An 11,924-nucleotide genomic window follows, 5' to 3' on the forward strand; every position below is an offset into this window, starting at 1 on the left:
CTGTGGCGTCCCAAGTTCAAAAGATTGTGTGGTGGAACTTCTCACTCCCCTGGGTATAAGGACAACCCAGGTGAGGGGGTTTATCCCCGTAAAATCGTCCAAAACACAGGAATCCTGGTGACGTCCTGCCTTGGTGTTACTAGGCTTTGAACTGTAGGAGCTGTTCTTTTCTGAAATGAGATTTTTGTTAGCCTTAATAAACTGAATAAGGTTGTCACGAGTATTGTCCTGCTAATAAATATCAAAAAGCTCCTGAACTCGCTTTCGTTCCCTTAATAGTGTAAGGTCACTGACCCACTTAGGTTGTTTTAGGCATTGTGAATTGTTGCTCTTTAAGGTTTTCTTTGGACAGAACCAGGTGTTGTAGTAATCAGTGACCACTTTCGTTATGTCCATGGAGAATTTATCAACGCTCGTTACTGTGTAATTGTTATACCAGTTATAAATATGTAACTTAAAGTTATAAATATGTGACTTAAAGTGGTGCTCAAGGTAAGGAGGAATAGAAATTTTAAGCCTATTTGTTTTTTGCAGATAGACTATTATCAACAGCGTATCTCGTTACTATTGCAAAGTAGTCACTGATTAGCTCTGTTGCAAGCATGCTTCTGACGTTTCCATGCACAAGATCCCTTCCTATTACATAATCTAGCATGCCCCCCGCCACGTGAGTTTCCCTGTCTGTATCATATACGGTCATAGATCTATTGTTCACAAAACTTCGGAACTCTTCGCGATTTTCGTTGCATTGACTGTCTCCAAATGTATAATGTCTAGCATTAAAATCCCCCATGCATATTGTGCCGTGAGCTTCTGCGTAAACAGCACATGCCGTAACCTTGGCACTTGTAGCAAACCACAACATCTGAGCTCCACGGTCGAATGGAGCTCGACTCTATGTATCGTCCAAAGAATTTGTGCTCTTTGGTCGGCGGATGTGCTCCGCTCCACACAATGACGATCCTATTCAGGGGTTGTCCGTCCTCGTAGATCCTCCGAGCTTTAAAAACACCCAGAAGATGCCTCCTTCAGAAACCTGGAAACCAGGTATTCCCCATATCTTTTGCTTTTGGCCCGATAGTCGTCATTATTCTGGAGATAAATTCCTTCCTTAACCACTTAATGGCCACGTATTTTTGTTGTTCCCTCCGTACATAGACATAGCAAGAGGATGTCCATTCCCCTGCACCATGTCCATTGGGCCTTCCTCTTGGAGGGGCGGCAGCTGGCTGACCTCCCTCATCCACTTGATTTTATCGACTGTAGACATGTCCTCCGGAAAGGCCAGTCTAATGTACTTTTCCTTTGGGGCGATGGGTTCACGTTGTTTAGTCGTTGCTAGTGTGGTGTTGAGACGTGGTCTTCACTGTCTTCCTCCTCTTCTGAACGAGTTGGAATCCCTCGTCATCCACATTGGGGTCGATAGGCGAATCCACACCGTTCATTTCCCTATGTTCAGTGAAATCCCTCCCATAGGGTGGAGGGATGAGGGGGTTGTAGATGGCAATGCGGGGGCCCCGAGGACGTCCCCATCCCCCTCCATGATGGGACAGCGAGGAGGTGGTTGTCCACTTCTACGGTGATTAATTCCCTGCGTTCGGGCGCGGGGAGGGTGCGAGCGCCAGGTCAAATGCTGTCCCACATACACTCACCAGGGCTGGTCAACGGTCGTCTGCACAGCACCCTGTTACCCTGGCACTACACTCAATATTCGTAACGGTTAGAAGAATTTACCGATACGTTAATGTTAGAGTTATTCACGGATGGCACTGAGACACCCGGCACCATACCCACAAGGACATCAGTGAGCTTAATAGGAGCAGCAACAACGTTGAACCACCCACTCAAAAATTCGCTCTTTATGAGACAACACACAGTTGGAAAATTACAGCCCACTCCCAGGTAATCGTATAGAGTAACCATTTCCCCTCGCCTCGCCGTGGCGGAGAAGAGCGATTTTTTAACAATGATAGACGAACAGCTAAAATCGAAGAGCACATCTACGGGTCTATTGTATAACATTCCCTTACAATATATTTAATAAATATAGAGGCATACTTACAATGTGTATCAGTGTGGAGTTCGGAGCCAAGTGGCTGACCATATAACGGCGACCACCGACCATGGCTTTCTTCATGTCCGAAGCAAGGGGAATGGGTCGTCCGGGTAAACCAAATGGTTCGCTGACGCACACAAGCACACACGCACTCTCACACTTTGCACACAGAACAAAATGTTAAGGGAAACCATCAGCAAACCCTGTACACACACACACACATATATACACATCTATATATATATATATATATATATGTATATATATATGTGTGTGTGTGTGTGTGTTTTTGTGTGTGTGTGTGAAGGCTTTTTAGATGCCTTAAATATATGGTTATGCAGGAGTAGTAAAAGGGGACGGTTGGCTATAGGTAAGAAGAGTAAGCAACACAGATATAGATCACACGATACAAGTCTTGGTAAGGCTGGGTCACAGGTAGTGCTTCGTGCGCGGTCAGCCCAGGGGGGACGGACGGCTGGACCAACCCGGGGCAGGGACTCTCCCTGACCTGGGTCATCCTTGGCCTTTCATACCCCGGGTCACACTTGTGTGCGGCCCTTTGCCCACCGCGTGGGCACGCCAGCGTGGCAGCCAGTGAGCCATGTTGGATCCAAAGCGTATACGTGCTTATGTATACAGTATATTGCTCGGCCACCTACTAACGCCTCGCCCTTGAGGCGCCTGATATTTGCCTCAAGGGTTGGCTCAACCTGGCTGGTTCTTGACTTATAATCACTTCGTTCTCGCGTGTGCTGTCCCTGGTGCATCTTCGTGGCTGCTCGTCCCTGTCGTCATCTTCATCTTGGTCCCTCGTAAATCCGTTCATCCTCAACATCCACATGTCCTCGAAGGTCTAGCACAGGTCCTTCTTGACTTCGGACTCGTTCTCGTAGTCTTTGACCAGGCCTAACTCGGCGGCTTACTCGCCCAATGCTCGTTCCCGCAGATCTCATCCAGGTCCCTCTCGGCTGCGTACTCGTACCGATGTCTTTGTTGTCCTCGTCAGGATCACGGGCGTCCGGCAGGAAGCGTCCTCTTCGGGTGACCAGCTCCTGGAGGTTGAGTGGATCTGCGGCGTCCAGGCAAGAAACGACGCCTGTCCATCATGGGGCGACTGATACCTGCTCTGGCGAGTTCCTGGTCCTTCACTGGATCTACGGGCGTACTGGCAGGCATCGTGGGGCGGCTTGCTCTGCTCTAACAATTATCCTAGTCTTTCTCGGCTTCTGGCGATCTTCCGGTGAAGTTATCCACAGCATCCGAAGGTGATCGTTTCTGCAGCAGGGCCTCCTTCGGTGCCGTGACAGATATCGTGAACCACATAAGGGCCAAGAAAATAAGAAAAAAGAGAGACAATGGAGAAGAGGGGGTGTTAAGCGCCACTAGCCGATCATTTATATAATTTGCAGTTATATAATTTTCGTTATTTTCATCTTTTCTTTTTTTCATTTTGTGTTTTACCTTCAAGAAGAAATTATAATAAAGAACGAGACGTCAGCAGCGGTCCGCAAAGACCTGGCTTGAACTGCCAACCATCTCTGATAGATAGAAGGGTAAATAAGGGAAACGACAACGACAATCTGTAAGGATTTACTTGAACCAATTGTCGTAACGCAGAGAAGAAATGTATGTCACAAGTCACACATCACAACTGACAAACTCGCGGGCAGATGAGTGAGTGCGTGAGCGTGTGTGTGTGTGTGTGTGTGAGTGACAGTAAATGAGTGAAAGTGATTGCACACAGACCGGACATGGATACCAAACATGGAATTTAACGTTCATTTTACAAAAATGCAATAAACTACCTATAGAAGTAATACAAAATTATTATTTAATCATTTAATCATTTAATGATATGCGACAGAATGAAGCACTAATGAATGGTGACGTGAAAACAGAATTCGCTAGCGAATCTTCTCGGGGAACAATCTGCCGAGGTATTGTCAAACTGCACATGTAGACTTCATTGACCCAAAAATGCCGTACTTTATGAAGCGAAATGAGCTGGGAAAATTTATAAATAACCCATTCTAGCTGCGAGTCTGTGATGGGCGCTCATGCATTGCCCTACGGGTATTTATCATGAATTACAAATCGATGGGATCTACCCAAACATGGCAGTGACGTCTAAAGTGTGAGCAGGGTGTGATTAATAAGCGAATCACGATTCTAACTTAAGCCCTAGTCCTACATTATTTAACGGACGTAACAGTGGGTCACACCGGCTCAAAAGTTGCCGAACGAAATAACGTCGGAGCGCGGATCTATTAGGCATATACGCAACCCCAGGTAATCAGGCATTTTGACACTATGATATGGGTGCTCTAGCACCGATAGAACGTGTTACCAATGAACATGTAACGGATGCTACGCGTTATCCTATAATGTAACAATCTAGAAAATAATATACAGGAAATGCCAGCTGTTCTCACAGCCATTTCAGCATTTTAATCACTCAAACTGAAAGCGAGGTAAGATCACTCAACTGTCCCAAGCGGGTTTGACTAATGACTTATCACTCCGGGGTCAAGTCAAGACGGGAAATGGTCAGTGAGAAAATAATAATATGTTCATGAAAACAGTAAAATCATGAACGCGCTAAATTCGTTGCAATTGAGACAATATACTCTCTAATTACGAGAAAAGTTAAACAAATACGTAATAAATTAGCAATATTCCTATTGTTTGAACCCATACCGTGATCACACAGTAATGTGATCTGAGGTCAGAAGAATGGAGAGTGTGCCATTTGCTGTCAATCAGCACTTTAACCAAACAAAACCAACGTGAGCGTGACTGCACATACGGCTTAACACATTTAGGGGGAAAATAGAGAAATGAAAGGGAAAAGGCCCAAATATGTACTCACAAAAGGTTCTGAAGACATGGTCGTGGGAGCGATGGTTCAAGCGGTAACCAGAGGCTCTGTGTCCATGTTGCGAGCCGAAAGGACGCAACTACACCCTGCCACCAGACTGTAAAGGCTCTTTAAACGAACACCTTTAAACAGTGATAAACAGGAGTGATAGCTAACGTAGGTACGGCTCACAATACCAGTTATGGTAAAACACGGACGTCTCTTGGAAAGCGCGGAGTGCGGGTCGCCGGCGGTCAGTCCCGCAGGGCAGGAGGACCGGCGACCCATATTGACCCCGCTAGCTCCGGGCAGGGATGGTCGTGCGGATTTCGGAGACTGAGTCCGTGTTGCGTGCCAAAAGGACGCAACTACCACCCTGCCACCAGATATGTTAACCGCTCTATATTGAGAAAAGTGTGTAAACACACACAGATATAGATCACACGATACAAGTCTTGGTAAGGTTTAGTGCTGGGTGCGCGGTCAGCCCGGGGGGGGGGGGGGGGGGGGGGGGGGGGGGGGGCGGACGTACGGCTCCGCGGCCGGCCTTGACCGGACAGGCGCGGGGCAGGGACTCTCTCTGACCTGGGTCATCCTTGGCCTTTCATACCCCGGAAGTGGGCGTGGGGCAGTTATTATTATCTACCACGCGGTAGCCCGGGTCACGCTTGTGTGCGGCCCCTTGCCCACCGCGTGGGCACGCCAGCGTGGCACCCAGCGAGCCACGTGGGAGCCATAGCGTATACGAGCTTATGTACACAGTATAGTGTGTGTGTGTGTGTGTGTGTGTGTGTGTGTGTGTGTGTGTGTGTGTGTGTGTACATACAGTATATAGATAAAAATAGATACATAACCACACATACACACAAACACACACACACACACACACACACACACACACAGAGATATATATATGTATATATGTTTGTATGTATCTATATAGCTCTAAGCCTAGTAACACCAAGGCAGGACGTCACCAGGATTTCTCTTGTGTTCTGGGCGATTTTACGGGGATAAACCCCCTCACCTGGGTAGCTTGGGGGTAGTGCAAAATGAAGCCATGAGGATTATCCTCGGCGCCCCGAGAACAGCAAGGATAGTAAACATGAGGTCGGAACTTAACCTACCATCCATCTCTGATAGAATAATATTTATTTCCACTATATTTGGGGTCAAAGCTCTGAGGGAACCCTTGTATCTTTCAGACTTCCAAAAACAAATGCAGCCTAAAATCACGCAAGCAGACGTGACTAATCACACACACGCGCGCCCTCTAATACACAAAATCTCCATGAACATTACAAAGCTCAATGTCCCAATAAGTAAATGACCACAGGGTCGATCCCTTCCACCATGGAAAAATTCAAAATTGATCATGCACCTTACGTGTCTACCACAAAAAAACAGTGTACATAACTGCGTGTTACAACAAATTGCATTAGCAACGGTGAAGGAACACACAGAGTCTATGGGCGGTGATGTATACGAGTATTACGTTGACGGATTCGTACAGTCCGGATACAAAGCTGGTTGTGCTTGTACTGTATACAAAAATGGCCTACTAAAACATCAAGTTAATATGAGAGTGCAAAATTGGGCCAGCACTACACAAACGGAGCTGGCAGGTATACTCCTTGCAACGGAATTCTTAATGTCTTGGGGCTCTGGAGTAGTTCTCTGTGACTCTCAGAGTGCTCTTCGGACACTAAATTCTTTCAAAGCAGGTGGCGATGAGGAAATTGTGAGTTGCATTAAGCAACTTGTAACTTGTGCAATAGAGCGCAATTTCAACATTCAATTTGTATGGATACCATCTCATGTTGGCATAAGCAAGCACGACCACGTAGACAAATTGGCGAAGGAAGCCTGTAGCAAAGATACTGTGAACATAGATCTTGGGATGCCTCTTGCTAGGGTTGTACATATATTGAAAAGTTCTCATAAGGAAGAACTAGTAGATATGACAAACACTCAAAGGCCTGAAAGCTGTACCATAAGGCACTACGATCAGTATAGAGATAGCAAGCCCTCCTATGGGTGGCACCGAAGTCAAACCAGACAATGTGACGTGGTTATTGCCAGAATATGTTTAGGTTACAGAATGTATTGGCAACTGCACGGTGCAAGAAGTGCAGATGAATCTAAATGTAGACTGTGTAACGAAGAAAACAAGCGAACGCTTGAGCATTATATCTCGGAATGTCATGTGATACAGCCTTTCAGACCACCTAACATGAGGTATAAAGAACTATGTGAATATTTAATTTCATCTGATACATTGGAAGATATACTCGTATTATATACTAAATTTACTATGTAAAACTGCCGTAAACAAAAAAACACAGTGTTATGTAAACACGGCAAGATCATATCAACGTATTATTTTTGTATGATGTATGACATGTTTCTATATTACCATGTACAATTACAGTAGTCACAGACTACTGTACTGTGTCAGATGTATATAAAACTGTAATCATGATTGCCCACGCCTGAGCAGATAGCCAGGGTGTTAAATAAACTTACTTAACTTAACACTTTGAACATTTCCTACACAGCATTAACAATAACACCTCAATGTCTCAGGTCTGAAAAATATTAATCGACTCTCAGGCAAACCAACTAACACCCTGCAGTTCTATAGTCCTCTTGCACAAGCAGATATGCTCCTTAGTCAATGGGCTGGAGCGTTCAAATTGAGCTCACTTCCCACAAATATTCAGAATCCCCTTCGTCAGCCTAAAATTGCACATAAATTTGCTATTGAGATTGAATGTTCTGAGACAGACCCTTCAGACTTTGCTGAGATTACTGAGTGGGAACTGAACAATGCACTGCTCAAAGGAAAAGCGTCCGCCCCCTGTGAGGATGGAATTACCTATAGTGTCCTCCGCCTTATAGCTCAGGTACTTGGTAATCCATTTTTGCACCTATACAGGTTAAGTTTATCACACGGTATTCTGCCTGGCCCCTGGCGTAGTCCAATCATCCCTATGCCTAAATCAAACACTGATAAATACCGCCCAATTTTACTGACCTCATGTATATGCAAAGTTCTAGAGAGGATAATTTTGAACAGACTCAGGTACAGGTTTCAAAGTAAATTATCTCACAGATTGTATGGATTTCTATCGGGACGTAGCACACAACATTGCTTTGCAAAGTACTTTTCAAACTCTAATCCAGGGAAGCCAACTGTTTTCTTGACCTTAAGTCAGCTTTTGACATTGCAAACAGAGAAGTAAGCTTTGGCATCCGGGGTAAAGCTGGATTAGGAGGTATCTTCCGAGCAGATCTGCAAGTGTCTTGTTAAGGGGAGTGAGAAGTTCAACCACACAATCTTTTGAACTTGGGACACCACAGGGAGGAGTTCTCAGCCCCATGCTGTTCAGTGTCCTCATGCACAAGCTGGTGGCAGATATTCCTCTTGGGAATGGTGAATCCATCATATTCTATGCTGATAATATGTATCAGAGCATTATCACATGAGAGGATGCAAATAATTATCGACAAATACAAGGGCTCATGAGTGTGGATTAGTCATCTCCGCTGAGAAAACAATGACTCTCAACCCATGCATCATGCCCCTACCCACTTGATACGTGTCATAAGTATATCTCGGGGTGAACGTAAATGATGCAGACTTGATCCTCTCTCCCAAGAGACTTTGGGAGAGATTGAAACCGTTGAAAATTCTTGTCGGAAGAGAACATGGCACTAATGATAAGCTCGCTAGACTGTTTTACTTGCCTGTTATAAGGTTAGTTGTATACTACCATGCAATGCACTTATTGCAATGCAAGGAATCAGAAATAGATAAACTGTGCAAAATGAAGCTATGAGGATTATCCTCGGCGCCCCAAGAACAGCAAGGATAGTACATAAGATCAGAACTAAACTTACCATCCATTTCTGATAGAATAATATTTATTCAAAGCTCTTTCAGATTTCCATAAACAACAACAACATACAATCACACAAGCAGACGGGACTAATTACACACACGCGCGCTCTCTGATACACAAAATCTCCATGAACATTACAAAGGTCAATGTCCCAATTACTAAAATACCAAAGGGTCGATCCATTCCACCATGGAAAAATTCAACATTGATCGTGCACCTTATATGTCTACCACATAACTGCGTGATAAAACAAATTGCGTTAGTAACGGTAAAGGGACATAAATCTATAGGTGATGATGTATACGAGTGCTACGCTGGCGGATCCGAACAGTTTGGATACAAAGTTGGTTGTGCTTGCGCTGTATACACTAAGTTAATATGAGAGTTGGCAGGTATACTTCTTGCAATGGAATTTTTAATATCCCGGGGCTCTATAGTATATATATATAGACGCACAAGCATACACATACACACACACACACACACACACACATACTTACTATATATATATATATATATATATATATATATATATATATATATATATATAGTATGTATATATACATATATACATGTATGTATGTATAAACATACATACATACATACACACACACGCACACACTTATATATATATATATATATATATATATATATTTATATATATGTATATATATATATACATATATATATATATATATATATATATATATATATATATATATGTAAATGCTCGCAAGCACATACACGCTCGCACGCACACGTACTCATGCACATACACACATGGTTTTTCTGTTGATGGTTGCCTCAATTATTAGGTTCTCTTTTCGCCCAATTACCTTGAAATACTCGGACCACAGTGCTACCACAAACAAGAGAAAATAAGAACTCCAAAAGTTAGTTTAGTTTAGTCCTTTATTTACCACCCTGGCTAACTGCACAGGCGTGGGCAACCTGTGGTACATTTAATGCATGGTCATAACATTACATAGTGGTATTACATTTGAATTTTAGCCTATAACATTATTATGAGTACTTTATCAGTTTCAGGAAAGGAACCAGTCCTTTATCCACTCATCTGCCACGCTGGCATATAGCTTGGGCGTGGAAAAGCATTAATACATTTGATATGCGGTTATGTGATACAACATTCCAAAATATAGGATACAACATAAGTACATCTTCTAAGACATCAGATGATATGAAGTAGTTACATAGTTTTCGGTACCTCATGTTTGGTGGTCTGAAAGGCTGTAACACATGGCACTCTGAGATATAATGTACGTGTTCGCTTATATTCTTCATTACACAGTTTACACTTAGTTTCTTCGACATTACAAACTGTACTGACCTGCCAATACAATCTATATCCAAGCCTGGTTCTTGCAGTCACAACATCACACTGTCTTGTTCTTGTTTTATATACTCCATAGATGAATGAATCTTGCCTAAACCGGTCATTATGCTACAGCTTCCAGGGCGTTGGGAATTAATCAACTCAGTCAAGTCCTCTCTGAAGGAAGCTTTAATAATGTATAAAATCCTAGAAAGAGGTATTCCAAGATCTATATCCACACTTTGTCACATGCTGACTTTGCTAGGCGATCAGCATGATCATGCCTAGGGATTCCAACATGCGATGGAATCCACACAAAACGTATATTATGGCCTCGTTCTTTTGCACGATACACGTTTATCCTGATGTCATTTGCAATATTTCCCGCACCTTTGTCTAGAGTGTTCAAAGCCTGGAGAGTACTCTGTGAATCGCAGAAAATGACCCCTGAGCCTTGACTCATGCGGTGGCCATGAGTATCCATGCCAACTCAGTTTGCATAGTGCTAGTCCAGTCATGAACCCTCCTACAATCCTGGTGCTGCAAAATATTGTTTTTATATACAACAAAAGCGCATCCTGCTCTGTTCCTAGACTGCAAAGGATCCGTCAGTGTAGCATTCATAAACATTGGATTTCTAGATGCTCATTTATAATTGCAAGTGCATACTGCTTAAGTATAGCAGGGGGGACCCTGTCTTTTTGGGGGGCAGTCGTATAATATACACCCAGGTCCGACATTTTCCACGGTGGTACAGAACGTCCATGTTATGCGTATGTTCAGCTGAGCTAAATGTTTACACGTTACTTGTACCCATAGATTTGAGTATGAATCGGTGTTGTCATTCAAAGTTAGCTCTTCTATTCTGTATTTTATTTGTCTTTGGAACTCTGTACAATGGAGGGGTCCTCTAATTGATTTGACACTAAATGAGGTATTTATGTATAATATTCTTTCATAAACAGAAGGCAAATTAAGTTCTGTTCTCATATTTACAATCCTTGTTGTTCTAGGGGCAACAAGAATGATCCTCATGTACACTTTCTAGACTAGTCAACTCTGTTTCCTTGAACAATACTAGGTGCAATGCATGGTAATCTATGACCGACCTTATGTATGACAAGACATGTGAAACCGCGACATTAGCCCTTTTTGTGAAATCTGAGGGCTGAGGGGAGACCGGGATAACCAGACCTAGATCGTACTTTCCTAATGGGCTACTCCAGGGTGCAAATAAAAACTATTGACTGTAGTTTCTTTAGAATAATCATAAACATCTCTATGCATTTATAAAACTAACGGAAGATTTATAACATTATCCGTATCATGTTATGTATCAGTTATTACAAAAATATTTATTGTACAAAACTAAACAAACAAGAAGATGCTCTTTTGTTTTTTTAGGATAACCATCTTGCATCGAGGCCCGTCTGTGTGTGCGAATATGTATGTAAATATTTACATCTACATATATTTATATTTTTGCGTATGTGTGTATGTACATGTATACATATATGTACACACACATATATATGTATTTACATATAAATATATACATATACAAATAAATAGATAAATGTATATGTATATGTATATCTATACACGCACACACACACACACACACACACACACACACGCACACACACACACACACACACACACACATGGATACATATACATATATATACACACATTAGTATATATGTATAAACATGTAAGTATAAATATATATATATACATATAAATAGATAAAAACATATATGACTTTATAAA

The sequence above is a fragment of the Penaeus chinensis genome, chromosome 19, assembly GCF_019202785.1.
Source record: "Penaeus chinensis breed Huanghai No. 1 chromosome 19, ASM1920278v2, whole genome shotgun sequence".
NCBI classification, from domain to species: domain Eukaryota; kingdom Metazoa; phylum Arthropoda; class Malacostraca; order Decapoda; family Penaeidae; genus Penaeus; species Penaeus chinensis.